Consider the following 19,100-nt stretch of genomic DNA (forward strand, 5'->3'; position numbering starts at 1 on the left):
TGGTCGCATTTCTCCTGACTCTCATATACATGCATGCTTGCTTAGGGTTCGCTCATACCAGACTTTATTAGAAGCAGTTGAAAGTTGTCTCTTCCTTTCTCCTCCCAGCACCCTGCACATATTAGAAAGTTAGTCATCCCCTTAACCACCACTTGTTTGGCTGACATTCTTCTAGTAGACACCTTACATTTTGCCCTTGACTTACTGAATCACATCTTATCTTGCTGAGAACTAGGCATAGTTAACATTTAGAGATAACCAGATAACATTCACAGTCATGAAACAGGACTGTCCAGCTAAAATATGAATTCGTAAGTTTCCTAGATTTATGGGAATTGCTATGGACATGGTCAAGATTCTAGATTTTCTAGATTTATATAAGTTGTTATGGACAATTTCAAGTTTCTTGATTTTCTAGATTTATAGGAGTTGCTATGGACATGGCCAAGTTCTAAATTTTTCACTTGGATATCATGAAAGCTGTGCAATTTTTTCCTATAAGGAAAGAGATAGAAACAATCTTAACAGTAAGGGCTTGATCACAATTGTTACATATGCTGCAGATTTTTTGTCCGGATTTACTGGCAGAAAATCCACAGCGCGTTACAGTAGCAGTAAGTGAATGAGTTTAAAAAAATCTGATTAAAAAGCGGCAGAGGTATATTTTTGCACTGAAATTAACACACAGTGCAGATTTTTACAATTTCCCTCTCCAGTAAATACTACAACCCCTGGCAAAAATTATGGAATCACAGGCCTTGGAGAATGTTCATTCGGTTGTTTAATTTTGTAGAAAAAAAGCAGATCACAGACATGGCACAAAACTAAAGTCATTTCAAATGGCAACTTTCTGGCTTTAAGAAATACTAAAAGAAATCAAGAACAATAAATGTGGTAGTCAGTAATGGTTACTTTTTTTAACCAAACATAGGGGAAAAATTATGGAATCACTCAATTCTGATGAAAAAATTATGGAATCATGAAAAACAAACAAACAAAAAAAACCTCCTACACATCACCAGTTTTTTGTTGCACCACCTCTGGCTTTTATAACAGCTTGCAGTCTCTGAGGCATGGACTTAATGAGTGTCAAACAGTGTGAGTGTCAGCTTTGCAGGTTGGAGCCTTGTCATGGACCATTTTCTTCAACTTCCACCAAAGATTTTCAATTGCATCGAGATCCGGACTATTTACAGGCCATGACATTGACCTTATGTTGTCTTTTTTTAAGGAATGTTTTCACTGTTTTTGCTCTATGGCAGGATACATTATCATACATTATCATCTTGAAAAATGATTTCATCATCCCCAAACATTCTTTCAATTGATGGGATAAGAAAAGTGTCCAAAATATCAACATAAACTTGTGCATTTATTGAAGATGTAATGACAGCCATCTCCCCAGTGCCTTTACCTGACATGCAGCCCCATATCAACAATGACTGTGGAAATTTGCATGTTCTCTTCAGGCAGTCATCTTTATAAATGTCATTGGAATGGCACCAAACAAAAGTTCCAGCATCATCACCTTGCCCAATGCAGATTCGCGATTCATCACTGAATATGACTTTCATCCAGTCATCCACAGTCCACGATTGCTTTTCCTTAGCCCATTGTAACCTTGTTATTTTCTGTTTAGGTGTTAATGATGGCTATTGTTTAGCTTTTCTGTATGTAAATCCCATTTCTTTTTATCCCGGTTTCTTACAGTTCGGTCACAGACGTTGACTCCAGTTTCCACCCATTCATTCCTCATTTGTTTTGTTTTGCATTTCCTGTTTTGGAGACATATTGCTTTAAGTTTTCGGTCTTGATGCTTTGATGTCTTCCTTGGCCTACCAGTATGTTTGCCTTTAACAACCTTCCCATGTTGTTTGTATTTGGTCCAGATTTTCGACACAGCTGACTGTGAACAACCAACATCTTTTGCAACATTGCGTGATGATTTACCCTCTTTTAAGAGTTTGCTAATCCTCTCCTTTGTTTCAATTGACATCTCTCGTGTTGGAGCCATGATTCATGTCAGTCCACTTGGTTCAACAGCTCTCCAAGGTGTGATCACTCCTTTTTAGATGCAGACTAATGAGCAGATCTAATTTGATGCAGGTGTTCTTTTTGTGTATGAAAATTTACAGGGTGGTTCCATAATTTTTTCCTCAGAATTGAGTGATTCCATAATTTTCTGTATGCTTCGTTAAAAAAAGTAACCATTACTGACTACCACATATTTTGTTCTTGATTTCTTTTAGTGTTTCTTAAAGCCAGAAAGTTGCCATTTGAAATGACTTTAGTTTGGTGCCATGTCTATGATCTGCTTTTTTTCTCCAAAATTAAACAACTGAATAAACATCCTCCAAGGCCGATGATTCCATAATTTTTGCCAGGGGTTGTATTACATCATGGAGCAGGTACAGGTATATAGAGCACACTGGGCAGGTGTTGGCAGTATTAAACAGCTGTGTTCTCCAATACCGCATTCACATCCATGTGTCATAGTGTGAGTATGGACTGGCCTCTGGTCTTCTGATGCGAACTTTACATCCTCATAGGCAATTATATGTGGCTGTCAAGTTCATGTCAGTGGACCTGTGGCTGGTGCCTGAATCAGTCTGTTTCTGGATGCGTGAATGTGGCCTTCCAACAGCACAGTGGGGGCTAATAAATATGCATGAAAATAAAAACAATGGAAATTGCCCCTTTTTCCACATTTAAATTAACAATAATAATTTTTATTTTTAAAGTGCCAACATATTGTGCAGCACTTTTTAGAAATTACAAAGAAATTAAAAATATACAAAAATAGGTATATTCAGTAATCACCAAAATAGCTGGTTTTGGTCTGCACACTGTCACCAAAAAATGCAGTAAAAGTCTATCAAAATATTTTTTGGACCTCAAAATAATATTAAAAACTACAGCTTGGCATGTAAAAAAAGGCTCCTCATACAGCTCCATCAGTGGAAACCTTATGGGTATTTGGAAATGGTAACACAAGCCACTAAAATAATAATAATAATAATCATGATAATAATAATATAATAATCATCATCATCATCATAATAATAAAACTATACAAATTTGGTATTGCCGTATTTGTAATGACCTGGAAAATCACAATGAAGAATATAAAAAAATCAAAACCCAAAAAACAATGGCGGAATTGCGTTTTCATGACCATTTCAACTTACTTGGATTTTTTAGATCTGATTTCAGTGCATGATATGATACAGTACAACTTGTTATGCTAAAGATAGGCCTTTATTTGATTCTATCAATGCAAACAGATAAAAGTTATGGCTCTTGGAAGAGGGGAGGGAAAAGAACAAAAACTGGCTGCAGTATGTCTAATCTTTCTTTGAATCTTCATTGTGGGTTTCTGCTTATGCAATTTATAGAGCCAAATCTGCAACAAATACTTGCAGATTTTGCGGTGAATTTGCAACAGAATTAGCAATAGATATTTTTTACAATTAGTGTACAAGTTTTTTTTTTCCATGTAGCCCCAGGCTTAGAATGGGTGCTCTAGTTGTCAAGTGATCTTCAATTTGTATTCAAGAAGCTTGCAAAATCATTTACTGCAAAAATGTCTGCAATTAAATCTTATAATGAAAAATACATCTCTTTGATTTGAAGGAATTAAATGGTGCGTGCGCCCATAGAAAAGGAATCGTTTCATAAAGCAATTTTCCAGTTCTTCAGAGCTTCAGGTGTTTATGAGAGCAAGAATATTCCGCTCTACTCTTTCTACCACCTAAATTATCAGTACCTTGGCAGAAATTATCATGACCCCATAATAGGTTAATAGGGTCTGTTACAATTCAAAGATATTAATTTGTAAACGAATCCAACCCATCCATCATGACTTCATTAGGAACAGATGCCAGTGTGAACAAAGGCATGACCACAAACGTGGTAGAATGTGTTTTATTTGTTCATTGACTTGTTTCTATATCTGCCTTTATATTTTAGCTGTCAGATAAATATTGTGCATATTGACGTCTAAATTGAACTGTCAGCATTAAATAATCCATTTCAACAATTGATTTTTTCACGCTTGCATGAGATGTTTGCTCACCTTCAGGCAGTGTCCATTTTTGGAAGACTTTTGGTACTGTAAAGACACTGGTTACAATTGCTGTGGATAAAATCACCTGCTGACAAAAAAATTCTGCTGCTTCATCTAGTGACGGAATGCTAATTCTTTTTCCACAGCTTCTAGGAAATATCACTGATAATGATGACATTCCCTATTCAAGCAATCCAGAGGTGTAGCTTACATATGTCATTTTAACTCATAAGTGATGACAGTAGCAGCAGGTTGGAATATACACATCTGATTCCAGCTGAGCAATGGGATGTTGTAAACTGCAAAACGCTATTGTGTTTAATAGGCACATCATGGTACTAATGCTTACATCTTAAACAAATCTATGTGTGTATGTGCTGAGCTCTGTGTATATATAAATATATTCACAGTGTTAAGCATAGGTGAGCACACCTCAACAGATTTGTCAGAAAAGTTTTAGTACTACCATTCAATAAAATACTCCCGCAAAAAAAATAAAATGAAAATAATCATGGAATTGCATTTTCTTTCATCATTTCATCCCAATTGCCTTGGCTGTGTGTTTTTGGTCATTGTCATGCTGGAACACCCAGCTACAGCACATCTACCAGTGCTCTTACTGAGGGAACGAGGTACAGTCATCCTGTCCCCTTTTCAGAAAAGCACTCCCAAAGTAGGATGTTTCACCCACCATGCTTCATGGTTGGGATGGTGTTCTTGGGGTTGTGATCATCTTTCTTCTTCCTCCAACATGGCAAGTCTGTGTGACAAGGGTGTTCCAGCCGGTAACGTTCCTGGTAACCGAGTTGGAGAATGCTGGAGTAGCGTTTGACGTCACAGCAAGCATCTACGAAGTCCTGTGTTGTCTACAACCTATGGTTTTTGAGGAAATCTCAATTCCTCTTCGTCAGGGTAACTATAGCGTCTTACTGTGATATCACACACTACTCCAGCATTCTCTCACTCAGTTGCTGGGGACACTACCAGCCAGAGCGCCCTTGTTGCACAGACTTGATAGACTTACTAAAGGACTCACAGCATCTCGGTGGACCGCACCGATTTCTAATTGCTTGTATTGCTTGTACGCTTGTATTTTAGTTGACACATTGGGGCACAACCACTTTAAAGTGAACCGGTCACATCACAAAATGCTATTAACCCTGCAGATATGGGGTTAATTTGAACTATATTCGTCCCAGAGGCCTCCAGTTTTCAGTTATACAGGAGCAGCCGGTGCAGCTTCAGTCACCACTCAATACATAGCTCCCATTCAACACATAGCCGCCGGAACTGACTGACAATCGGCTCAGCAGTGCATCAGTACAGAGCCGGCTGCCAGTCAGTGATGGTGCACGGTTACAGCCGTCGCTCACCATGTGCAGAGCCGGTTGTCAGCCAGTGATGGTGCAAGATTACAGCCGCTGCTCACCATGCACAGAGCCGGCTGTCAGCCAGTGATGGTGCATGGTTACAGCCTCCGCTCACCATGTACAGAGCCGGCTGTCATCCAATGATGGTGCACAGTTACAGCCGCTGCTCACTATGTACTGAGGTGGCTGTCAGTCAGAGATGGTGCACGGTTACAACCGCTGCTCACTATGTACTGAGCCGGCTGTCAGTCAGAGATGGTGCACGGTTACAGCCGCCACTCATTATGTACTCAGTGGTTATGCCTCTATATCTGAAAATGGGAGAAATAAAGTTAATTTCCTCCAGGCAGCAGGACACCTTTACAATGCTATTAGCCTGTAGATTACACCCATATCTGCAGGTTAATAGCATTTTTGACATGACAAATTCCCTTTACAGGTGTAACCCTTTCTGAATCCCTTTGTTTCCCCCAGTATAATAATAAATAATATCACCTATAGTCCCCTCCAGTGCTTGTGCCATTACACCAGTGTCGGTACTGGATTTCCCGTGTATTATGTGACATTGCTATGTCACGTAATCCCTGCGGACAATCAGCGCTGGCTGTATTCTCCTCTCCAGAGGACAAATCAGACATCCAGAGGAAGTCAGAGCTGTAGCTGCCCTTTCACTTCCTCCAGATGTCAATTATGTCCATAGGAGAGAATAGCAAAGCCAGCGCTGATTGTCTGCAGGGATTATGTGACATACCAATGTCACATGATACCTGGGAGATCCAGTGCCAACACTAGTGGAATGGCACCGGCACTGGAAGTGACTATAGATGATATTATTGCTCTGGGGGAAACCTAGGAATTCAGAAGGAGTTGTCCGAATATTGGACAACCTCTTTAACACAAGACAGCAGCTACTATGGCCCTGATTCATCAAGATCGAATACAGGTGCTGTTCATTCAGGGCTTGATGAGATGTGCTGGAGGGAGAGGAGCTGGATTCATTATGCCTCTTATCGAATCCTGCCGCGTCTTAAACTTTTTCGACTTATCAAAGCGTTTTAAGCCAGATTTCTGTCTGAAAACACTTTGGTCAATTGGGGTCTATGTGTCTTTATAACAGAACATCGCCATATACGCATGCTGGGCAACACAGGCCTATTACATACACATGATATAATCACACAGGCACACATTATATACAAGTACACAGCACACATGCTGGACATCACACCCTCATTACATACATCTCATATAGTCTCACACATCATACAGTGCCTTGCGAAAGTATTCGGCCCCCTGGAACTTTTCAACCTTTTCCCACATATCATGCTTCAAACATAAAGATACCAAATGTAAATTTTTGGTGAAGAATCAACAACAAGTGGAACACAATTGTGAAGTTGAACGAAATGTATTGGTTATTTTAAATTTTTGTGGAAATTCAAAAACTGAAAAGTGGAGAATGCAATATTATTCGGCCCCTTTAACTTAATACTTTGTTGCGCCACCTTTTGCTGCGATTAAAGCTGCAAGTCACTTGGGGTATGTCTCTATCAGTTTTGTACATTGAGAGACTGAAATTCTTGCCCATTCTTCCTTGGCAAACAGCTCGAGCTCAGTGAGGTTTGATGGAGATCGTTTGTGAACAGCAGTTTTCAGCTCTTTCCACAGATTCTTGATTGGATTGAGGTCTGGACTTTGACTTGGCCATTCTAACACCTGGATACGTTTATTTGTGAACCATTCCATTGTAGATTTTGCTTTATGTTTGGGATCATTGTCTTGTTGGAAGACAAATCTCCGTCCCAGTCTCAGGTCTTTTGCAGACTCCAACTTATTTTCTTCAAGAATGGTCCTGTATTTGGCTCCATCCATCTTTCCATCAATTTTAACCATCTTCCCTGTCCCTGCTGAAGAAAAGTAGGCCCAAACCATGATGCTGCCACCACCTTGTTTGACAGTGGGGATGGTGTGTTCAGGGTGATGAGCTGTGTTGCCTTTACACCAAACATATCGTTTGGCATTGTTGCCAAAAAGTTCGATTTTGGTTTCTTCTGACCAGAGCAACTTCTTCCACATGTTTGGTGTGTCTCCCAGGTGGCTTGTTGCAAACTTTAAATGACACTTTTTGTTGATATCTTTGAGAAATGGCTTTCTTCTTGCCACTCTTCCATAAAGGCCAGATTTGTGCAGTGTACGACTGATTGTTGCCCTATGGACAGACTGTCCCACCTCAGCTGTAGATCTCTGCAGTTCATCCAGAGTGATCATGGGCCTCTTGGCTGCATCTCTGACCAGTCTTCTCCTTGTTTGAGATGAAAGTTTAGAGGGACGGCCGGGTCTTGGTAGATTTGCAGTGGTATGATACTCCTTCCATTTCAATATGATTGCTTGCACAGTGCTCCTTGGGATGTTTAAAGTTTTGGAAATCATTTTGTATCCAAATCCACTTCTCCACAACAGTATCACGGACCTGTCTGTTGTGTTCCTTGGTCTTCATGATGCTTTATGTGCTTCAGAGCCCTGAGACTATCACAGAGCAGGTGCATTTATACGGAGACTTGCTTACACACAGGTGGATTATATTTATCATCATTAGCCATTTAGGTCAACATTGGATCATTCAGAGATCCACAATGAACTTCTGGAGTGGGTTTGCTGCATTGAAAGTAAAGGGGCCGAATAATATTGCACACCCCACTTTTCAGTTTTTGAATTTCCCAAAAAATTTAAAATAACCAATAAATTTTGTTCAACTTCACAATTGTGTTCCTCTTGTAGATTCTTCACCAAAAATTTACATTTGATATCTTTATGTTTGAAGCATGATATGTGGGAAAAGGTTGAAAAGTTTCAGGGGGCCGAATACTTTCGCAAGGCACTGTACATGTACTTAGTGCACACATGCTCTATAAGAAACGCTCAGCAGGCACACATCATATACACAGCACATGCATGCTGGACAAGTATCACACACACGTGTGTCACACACACACACACACACACACACACACGTGTCACACACACGTATCAAACACCCATGTATCACACACACACACACATCAAACACACATGTATCACACACGTGTATGTATCACACACACACACGTGTCACACACACACATATCAAACACATGTATCACACACTTGTATCACACACATGTGTATCACACACACGTGTATCACACACTTGAATCACACACATGTATCACATACACACGTGTATCACACACACATGTGTATCACACACACATAGTGTATCACGCACACACGTGTATCACACACACACATCACACACACACATCACACACGCAGCATCACACACGCAGCATCACACAGGCAGCTCTCACACAGGCAGCTCAGACACGCAGCTCACACACAGGCAGCTCTCACACACGCAGCTCTCACACACACGCAGCTCAGACACACAGCTCACACACGTGTATCACACACAGCTCACACACGCAGCAGCATCACACACGTACATGGCACACACACATGTACATGGCACAAATGTACATGGCACACACACACAAACGTACATGGTACACACATGCAACATCACACATGCAGCTCACACACGCACACGCAGCTCTCACACACACGCAGCTCACACACACGCAGCTCACACAAACATGCAGCTGACACAAACATGAAGCTCACACGTGTATCACACACAGATCACACACACATGTACATGGCACACATGTACATGGCACACAAACATACATGGTACACACACGCAGCTCACACGCAGCATCACACACGCACATTCAGCTCTCATACACACACGCATCATCACATACACATGCAACATCACACACTCACAGCTCACACACACGCAGCATCACTCACACACGCAGGATCACACATGCAGCATCACACACACGCAGCATCATTCACACACAGCTTACACACACAGCATTACACACACCAGATACCTCATACATCACACACTCCTCTGTGGTGCAGGGGAGGCTGATGTCCATGTGCAGCGCTGCACTGTCCCAGCACATCCCCCAGTCTCTCCTTCTCTGCCGGGATAGCAGATAAAAGCAGGAGAAGCCATCACCGTGCTGACAGGAGCTTATCTCTCCCTGGGAATGCTCGCACACACAGGAAGGTATGCTGACCTTTCATCTTGATTGCTGCTGGCTCTCTCCCTCAGAGCCACGGTGCTGCACAGGAGGACAGGAGCATTGGCCAATCAGTGACATCCAGGGCTCTGGGCGTAATGTTCAGGGCAAGAGCCCCAGAGTTTTCAAGCTAGCGACGCCCCTGGAGGAGAGCATGCTGTTCTCTGACGCTGGTACTGGCCAGCGTCAGACAGAGAGGCAGGCATCCTGTGCGCACCGTGACGGCCTTTTCAAATTTCTGACTTAGTGCTCCTTCTCACTTGCGTGAAATACGGCCAAGTCTCACAGGTTAAAGCCCGGCTCTGCCACCGGCACTCCAGAGCGGAGCGTGCGGCGGCACAGCAATACATGGAGCTGCACGCTCTGCTCCCAAGTGCCGGCGGCAGAGCCGAGTGTTACCATGCAAGACTCGGCCGTATTTCACTCAAGTGAGAAGGAGCCCTAAGTCCTGGGTGCGCACACTCTCCTGCTTGCCCGCACTGACGGGGGCTGCACTCAAGCACTGACGCGTTCCGCTGCGGCCCTTATCAGTGTGTACCAACAGAGCGTGCGAGCACACAGGGTCTAGTTAGAAGTTTTAAAGGGCTGGCGGCCCATTTTGTAGTTCAGAGCCGCCGGCCCACCAGGCATCTGCCCGCTTTGGCAGATTGCCAATCCGGGCCTAGACACCAGTACACACAGGAGTGCTCAGAGGTACAGGGTACCCCCATCCTCCAGTAAACTGACTCACAGCATCTTGCTGCATCACGCCCATTTCTTATTGCTTCTGGTTACAGGATTCCTACAGCAGACCCCAGTGCACACAGGAGCGCTTAGAGGTACAGGGATAACCTCCATTTTCCAGTAAACTATAACAAGGACCTTATCTTATATCAGCAAACTGTAGGTCTTCTTTTTGTTATGCCTTATGTTTCACATGCATGATTGTTAGCTGAAAGGCAAGGTCTGTAACTAGGCTAGGTGGTAACTATTTGTAGCAATATAAACTGACACTCTTTAATAGAAAGAGATTGGTGAATTATTTATGTTATATGTAACATCTACACCCGAAACTCTAGATTTGCGGTGTTAGCGAGCAGAAACACCACAAATTGTTATTTATAGAGCGGTATTGATCATACATATCTGTGCAACTTTGAATTACATGATTTTTGAAGGGATTATCTGATCATTACTTTGTGTATTTCCAGTTCGAGATTAAAGCCCCTGCAATAGACATGTATGGAGAACCGCTCCATTTCAGTCTACACTATGTTCAAAATTATTATGCAGATTACATTTTTTTCAGATTTTCCTAAATGGTTGGTGCAAATGACAGTCAGTCTAATAAAAGTCATCACCCGTTAGATTATACATTGAATTTTATTGAATAAACCTCCCAATGATAACAGTTTAATCTCCAAAATGAATAAAAACTTAAAATGCACTGTTCCAAATTATTAGGCACAGTTGAATTTCTAAACATTTGATATGTTTTAAAGAACTGAAAATGCTCATTTGTGGAATTTGCAGCATTAGGAGGTCACATTCACTGCGCAAAAAGGTATTTAACTCCAAAACATCCTAACAGGCCAAGTTACATGTTACCATAGGAACCCTTATTTGACATCACCTTCACAATTCTTGCATCCATTGAGTTTTTGCTTGTATGTCTTTGCATGAAGTCAGAACAGCCTCCCAGAGCTGCTGTTTTGATGTGAACTGCCTCCCACCCTCATAGATCTTTTGCTTGATGATACTCCAAAGGTTCTCTATAGGGTTGAGGTCAGGGGAAGATGGTGGCCACACCATGAGTTTATCTCCTTTTATGCCCATATCAGCCAATGACTCAGAGAAATTCTTTGCAGCATGAGATGGTGCATTGTCAGCAAGAAGATGATTTTGCTGAAGGCACATTTCTGTTTTTTATACCATGGAGGGAAGTTGTTAGTCAGAAACTCTATATACTTTGCAGAGGTCATTTTCACACCTTCAGGAACCTTAAAGGGCCCTACCAGCTGTTTCTCCATGATTCTGGCCCAAAACATGACTCCTCCACCTCCTTGCTGTTGTTGCAGCCTTGTTGGGACATGGTGGCCATACACCAACCATCCACTACTCCATCCATCTGGACCGTCCAGGGTTGCTCAACACTTATCAGCAAACAAGAATGTTTGGAAATTAGTCTTCATGTGTGTCTGGGCCCAATGCAACCATTTCTGCTTGTGAACACTGTTTAGGGGTGGCTGAATAGTAGGTTTATGAACCAAAGAAAGCCTTTGAAGGAGCCTACACCTTGAGGTTTGAGTGACTCCAGAGGTACCAGCAGCTTCAAATATCTGTTTGCTGCTTTGTAATGGCTTTTTAGCAGCTGCTCTCTTAATCCGATGAACTTGCCTGGCAGAAATCTTCCTCATTATGCCTTTATCAGCACAAACACATTTGTGCTCAGATACAGCCACAAATCTCTTAACAGTACGATGATCACGCTTAAGTTTTCGGGAAATTTCTAATGTTTTCATCCCTTCACTAAGGCATTGCACTATTTGATGCTTTTCAGCAGCAGAGATCCTTTTTCTTTCCCATGTTACTTGAAAACTGTGACCTGCTTAATAATGTGGAACATCATTTTTAAGTAGTTTTCCTTTAATTAGAATCACCTGGAAAACTAATTATCCCATGTGTTTAAGATTGATTTCAGTGATACATTGAGCCCTGAGACACAATACCATCCACGAGTTTATTTGAAAAACAAAACAATTAAATCTTTATCACACTTAAATCCAATGTAATGTGAATAATAGTGTTGAGCATTCCGATACTGCAAGTATCGGGTATCGGCCGATACTTGCTGTATCGGAATTCCGATACCGAGATCCGATATTTTTGTGATATCGGGTATCGGTATCGAAACAACATTAATGTAAAAATGTGTAAAAGAGAGAATTAAAATAAAAAATATTGCTATACTCACCTCTCCGACGCAGCCTGCACCTTACCGAGGGAAGCGGCAGCGTTCTTTGTTTAAAATTCGCGCTTTTCTTTCCTTTACGTGAGTCCCGGCTTGTGATTGGTTGCGTGCCGCCCATGTGACCGGGATGCAACCAATCACAGCAAGCCGTGACGTAATTTCAGGTCCTTCAGGATTTTAAAATTACGTTCCGGCGTTGTGATTGGTTGCGTCGCAGTCACATGGGAGACGCAACCAATCACAGCAAGCCGTGACGTAATTTCAGGTCCTTAAGGATTTTAAAATTACGTCCCGGCTTTGTGATTGGTCCGCGTCCCGGCAACATGGCCGCCATTAACCAATCACAAGCCGTGACGTCACGGGAGGCTGGACACGCGCGCTTTTTAAAATGGGCGCGTGTCCAGCCTCCCGTGACGTCCCGGCTTGTGATTGGTTGCGCCGCGGTCAACCAATCACAAGCCGGGAGGCTGGACACGCGCCCATTTTAAAATTTTAAAATGCGCGCGTGTCCAGCCTCCCGGCTTGTGATTGGTTGACCGCGGCGCAACCAATCACAAGCCGGGACGTCACGGGAGGCTGGACACGCGCCCATTTTAAAAAGCGCGCGTGTCCAGCCTCCCGTGACGTCACGGCTTGTGATTGGTTAATGGCGGCCATGTTGCCGGGACGCGGACCAATCACAGCAAGCCGTGACGTAATTTCGTCACGGCTTGCTGTGATTGGTCCGCGTCCCGGCAACATGGCCGCCCTGACCAATCACAAGCCGGGACTTCACGTAACCAAGTAAAAGCGCGAATTTTAAACAAACAACGCTGCCGGTTCCCTCGCTGAGGTGCAGGCTGCGTCGGAGAGGTGAGGATAGCGATATTTTTTATTTTAATTCTTTCTTTTACACATTTATATGGATCCCAGGGCCTGAAGGAGAGTTTCCTCTCCTTCAGACCCTGGGAACCATGAGGAATACCGTCCGATACTTGAGTCCCATTGACTTGTATTGGTATCGGGTATCGGTATCGGATTGGATCCGATACTTTGCCGGTATCGGCCGATACTTTCCGATACCGATACTTTCAAGTATCGGACGGTATCGCTCAACACTAGTGAATAATAATTTGGAACACAGTGTATATACTCTATCTAGTGAATAAAAATATCCCCAGTGTCGCGAGTTCTATTAGTCCCAGCTACAGCACGATTGTTGGATGTCAAAATTATCATAGATGCTAGCAGTCCTAGTTCAGCTCTACTAGTGACTTATAACATGAGAGCGCTCGGTTTACCCTGTAACTTGGGCTTCTGTGCACGGTCCAGTTACAATGACAAATGTAGCAATAAAAAAAATGATGCAACACAAAGATAATTTTATAACATCTTGGAGGATAGACAACGGAAAAAATATAGCATACATGAAAAAAGTATAATTTAATAGAAATACAAAAAGTGTAATAAGTTTAAGATATTTTTCTTGATCAACAGTACATAGCAAAAAATAAAATTCTGTACTTTTAGGCTACTGCCAACTGTATGATCTTTGGTTTATTTTTACTCTAAACATTTTTTAAATATCACTTTCATCAGATTTTCATATGGAAATTGAACAATAATGAATAGATGTGCCTGTAAACAGTGCCACTTTTCTCATTTGAAAAAGTGTGGGAATGTCACTGGGGCTGTCAGGAATTCCACTGAACCTGAAAATATTTGATCACTAGCATTGTGCTATTTTTTTTTTCTTTTGCTTTGCTATGTTACAGTATGGTGAACATGACCCACTATATCCTGGAAAATTGCCAAAGGGACTTCTACCCTTAGGTTTGGTGGGATTCCAGACCTTCTGGCACTCATAAAGTGATGGAATTTTCTAACAGTTTGCTGACTATCACTTATTAAGATAGGAATACAAGTGATGGGCAAAGCTATCAAAATTTGAATAAGGCAGTTGCCTTTAATTTGGTCGGGAAATTCAATTCACATTGAAATTATTTGTTGCAAAATGAAAGTTTCTTATTATGCTCTGGAGGTCTCATGAGACCGTAGAGCATAATAAACAAAGAGTGAAAAAAAGAAGTACTCACCTCGCCACCTACCTGTCCTTTCAACATAGCTCTCCTCATCAAGTCTTTCACCCATCTATATATAAGCATAATTATATCTATGCTTGGTGGAATATTCTCCAAGTGACGCAATAAAGTTTGGTTGTTCACCGGTCTGCCATCACGTCATGCTCTGCTACACACCCCTTTCACACCATCCATCTGTGCTTATTCAATGATGCTAAGGCAAATCTGCCTCCAATAGCATCATTGGAGAGTACTCAGTTTGGACCAGCAGCATGACCATGCCGCTGGTCTGAACTGTCAATTGTCAGGAGTACGGTGCCCCTGGCAAAAAATAATCTATACAGAATAGGCTAGGTGCGCTCCTGAAGGTTAAACATGAGAAATCCCCTTTAAGGGAACACAAAACCTGTAAGTGAAGAAAGTTAATTATTTATTATCTATGCCACATGAAGACTTTTTTTCTTCATTTTTTATCCCTTTGTTTTGGGATCAAGATCAAGAGATAAATAATGTGCAAATATGTATATTTTTCTTTTTAGTTTATTTTAATTTTTTCTTTGAACTGTTATGTTCTGATAGAGGAAAGTTACAAATCTGTAAATATTTTGCATGTATTAAGATATTTTTATCATTTTTCTTCTATATATGTCAGCCAGTTAAATTTACTCGTACTTAAATGTCTCTAAATAAATCCACTTTTAAAATAGGTAAAATAGCAGTAGAAGAAAAACAACAACAAAAAAGCTAAGAATGCTTTTGACAATAGCTGTCAGTATGGGGAGTCTTCCATTATTAATGATTTTGTTTTCTTTGGCTTTTAGCTGTGAAACATTTTACCTCTCTGGGTCAGCTAAATACTGGATTTCCTGTGCTCGATTTTTTTTTTCGTTCCATTAATCATTTATGTAGTATATTCAGTATAGACTAGTAAATCTTTTGTTTGATGGTTGCCTTTTTATAGTATTCAGAATGTTGTGCATTCGATAATATTCTTCATTATGCCCAGCGTTTTCTTTCTTAGCCATGATTTACATTGGTACAGGATAATTTTGCTTTGTTATTGATGCCGCATTACCATTATAGTTTAAGAGGACCTTTCACCAAATTTTTCATGTTCAACTGATCACAGGATTTAATTGTAATGCTGCATGGCTCCCCTTCCCCCACCATGCAGGGACGCCGTCATACTCACCACCCCGACCGCGTGGTGTGGTGAACTGATGTGCTCCCTGCTTCCTTCCTGATCTGAGTCCTGGCGTTGTGCACACTCTTTCAGAGGCAGCACTTGCATATAGTAAAATGCCCTCAGCCTATAGCTGAGAAGCATTTAGTGTAGGTGTTCACCTGCAACATGGCTTCCAGCCAGTAACTGAGAGGCATCTTGTTTAAAAGGCACCCTTCCCGGTATGGAGGTGCCAAGCAACACATTGAGTCATTAGGTAGTGTGGTGTTATACCAGTGAAATTGTGAGGTCCCCTGGTCCTGTGGTTTTTGCCCTGAACCAAAATCCATGGTCCCGGTGTGGCCAGTGTCCTGAACCCCTATCCCTGGTCCTGGTGTGGCAAGTCCTGAACCTGAAGTACCTGGTCCCGGTGCTGCCAGTCCTGAACTTGAAGTCCCTGGTCCTAGTGCGGCCAGTCCTGAACCCAAAGTGCCTGGTCCTTGTGCGGCCAGTTCTGATCGTGTATTCAGTGTCTCCAGACTGCTACAAACAGTCTCCAAACACTGAAGACGCATTGGTGGCACCTGAACCCTGAAGCTGCTCCAGCACTCCAGCAATGCCTGAATCAGTCCTGTCCCTCTGTGTCAGTATCAGTTCTGCCTGAGGATCCTGAACTTATTAGTCTGAACAGAGCCAGAGTCCATGTTAGAAACCATTCTGCCAGAGAGTCCAGAATGTAGAAGTCTGAACTGAGTCAGAGTCCATATCCGTGTCTGTGTACTTGACCGCTGGGGTCAGCAGCTGCAGTACCGATGACTGCCTAGGATTGGTACTTGGCAGCTAACCGCAAGCGGTTATAAGATGTTTCTCCCCCCCCCCAGCAGTTCGCCCCCAGCAGTTCGTCCCCGGGTACATCCTGTTCGTGACACAAAGTTGAGTCACCAGCCAGGGCAGTGTGGTACTCTGTATCGGGTCCGGTACTTGATGGGGACGTCACGGTGGATGATAACCGGTCCATGGCCCTGGGCACGCAAATAAAAGGGAAAAGTCTTTTAAGGGTTTGATGAATAAAGTTTGTGTTCATGATCTCACCTGTGGTATTTGGTCAGTAGGGACCAACGTTGCTTAAAGGGGTCCTCTGGGGTGATAGTATGGCAGCTGGATGGTATAACTTCCCACAGGTGAAGTAAATGTACCCGGGGCGAACTGCTGCGGGCGAACTGCTGCGGGCGAACTGCAGCGGCCAAAACATCCAAATCCCCCGCAAGCAAGCTTGACTCGACTATCAGGAGTTCCAGTGAACACCTGGTAGCCGCTTAGATAAGCCTGGCCCCATCGCACAGTGGGTCCGCAAAACCACATACGCTGTCTGCGTGCGTAACAATAATATTGGCTGCAGAATTGAATAAAATGTTTTGTTTGTTTTTAATACCTCAGTTATGTGCATGTAATCAGAGTTTTCACTGGGGATGTATACTTCTCCCTGTATGATGCTGAGCAATCATTAGCAGCCTGCAACACTCAATGGAGCACCAAATATTTACCAACCATAGTTTAAGCAGATTTCTCAGTATGCAAGGTGTATGACAGTCTGCACTGATATTCTAGTCTAACCTCCTGCATGATTTGAAAGCACAGGTGACTTACACCTTTTAGATAAAGTCCCTTTGGGGGATATGGGAAGCACAGCTGAATTTAGCTGTGTCACATTACATACTCTTTAATCAGCTATTCTCCTCTGCTAGTGCTATCATTTACTGTATTGTCCATCCCTCTAGTGTCTGGAGATGTATATGTCAGTAATCGCACTTTTGTCTGTTGAGGTTATTGCAACTCTTGTTTGCTGTGCAATGAGATCAGAGCAAAGTCTCATTATTTCTCACAAAGGAGTAACCCAGAACTGATGGCTCTTATGTGAGACATAATATCAGCCCTGATCTCACTTCAGATTTATTACAAGTTGCTTGATCACAGTAGACATAAGAGTGATTTTATCTCACATACTGAGAAATCTGCTCTAAGCTATGGTGGGGGCATGTTATTCTTTCTCCAGTGTGTTGTGGCCTTAGGATTGGTCAGCATCATACAGGAGGAAGAAGAACACGCCCACAGTGAAAACTGTCTAATAAGACCCACTTGGACTTAGTGAAAGTTAACTCATTAGGTACGAAATACTTTGATTTCTAATGTCTCCACAACAGAGGCAAAATGTAACAAATAAACAAACAAAAATAAAACCGTTTTATTCTACTCAACAGCCATTATTATATTGTATCTCCAGTTCAACATGAAACATTGGTGAAAGGTTCTCTTTAAAGAGTACCTATCAGTACGAGCCTAGCAGTATGATTGCAGCAAAGCATATTGTTCTCTGACACGTTCTGGTGGTTCAGAAAAAAATATAGTTTTCAGATCCATGTGTGGACTTTCGACATAGATGAAACTAATACCGGTCCACCCCGGAAAAGCTGCTTCTAGTGACCCTGCAGGTGAATGACATGTGTCTCCCATGTGTGTACCTCTGAAAGTGACATGTCAATCACCTGCAGCGGAATGGAGAGAAGCAGGCCTGGGGTAAGTGATGGCACCAGACTAGTCTCGATCTTCAAATTATGTTTATGTGTTTCTGAGACATACACAGTTAGCTGCAATCATGCAGGCAGACTCTTATTAAGGCCGGGGTCCCACTTGCGTGTGCAATGCGAGAAACTCGTGCAGATCTCTCATCAATACCCGGCACTTGGGACCGGACCGTGTGGCTACATAGAAATACATGCAGCTGAACGTTCCAGTCCCGAGTGCAGGCGTCAGTGCCGGGAATTGATGCGAGAGATTTGCACGAGTTTCTCGCATTGCACACGCAAGTGTGACCCCAGCCTTATGTTGCTCATTGTTTTGGTAGTATGAATCATCTGACAAGTTCTTTTTAAACTGATGCTCCACCTTTCACTAACCAGAGAAATATTGTATTTCTACCATGTAAAGTACGCAAAGTAAATAGTCTTATGCAATATGGCTTGGGAAAAGCCTTATATGGAACAACGTGCTGCCTGTATGTAGCATTTGTGTTCTCTAATTATGCAAAAAGGTTTTTATGAATGGCATGAGGCTGGAGTCTTGTGTCTTCACTTTCTTTCAGAACTGTAATATTTATTTAATTTTATAAAATGTAAGAATAAAAAATAAGATATGAGAGTCACAATTTGACATACAGATTTGAAAATTAGAAAGAATAAAGTACAATGAGAATAAACTGTTGAGAGAAGTGTCCTCCTTATTGCATCAAAACATATTGCTTAATGGAACAGTAAAGGACAAAAAACCAAACAGAAGTTATAATCGACACCAAATTTAGCAGA

The 19,100-nt window shown here is 42.1% G+C and overlaps 1 protein-coding gene across 2 annotated transcripts in view; it reads left to right on the forward strand.

Annotated features, from left to right (window-relative positions):
- Positions 1 to 19,100, forward strand: part of FARS2 (phenylalanyl-tRNA synthetase 2, mitochondrial) — a 468,718-nt gene that overhangs the window by 320,916 nt on the left and 128,702 nt on the right. The gene's annotated exons all lie outside the window — the stretch shown is intronic.

This window comes from Ranitomeya variabilis, chromosome 6, assembly GCF_051348905.1.
Source record: "Ranitomeya variabilis isolate aRanVar5 chromosome 6, aRanVar5.hap1, whole genome shotgun sequence".
Lineage (NCBI taxonomy): Eukaryota > Metazoa > Chordata > Amphibia > Anura > Dendrobatidae > Ranitomeya > Ranitomeya variabilis.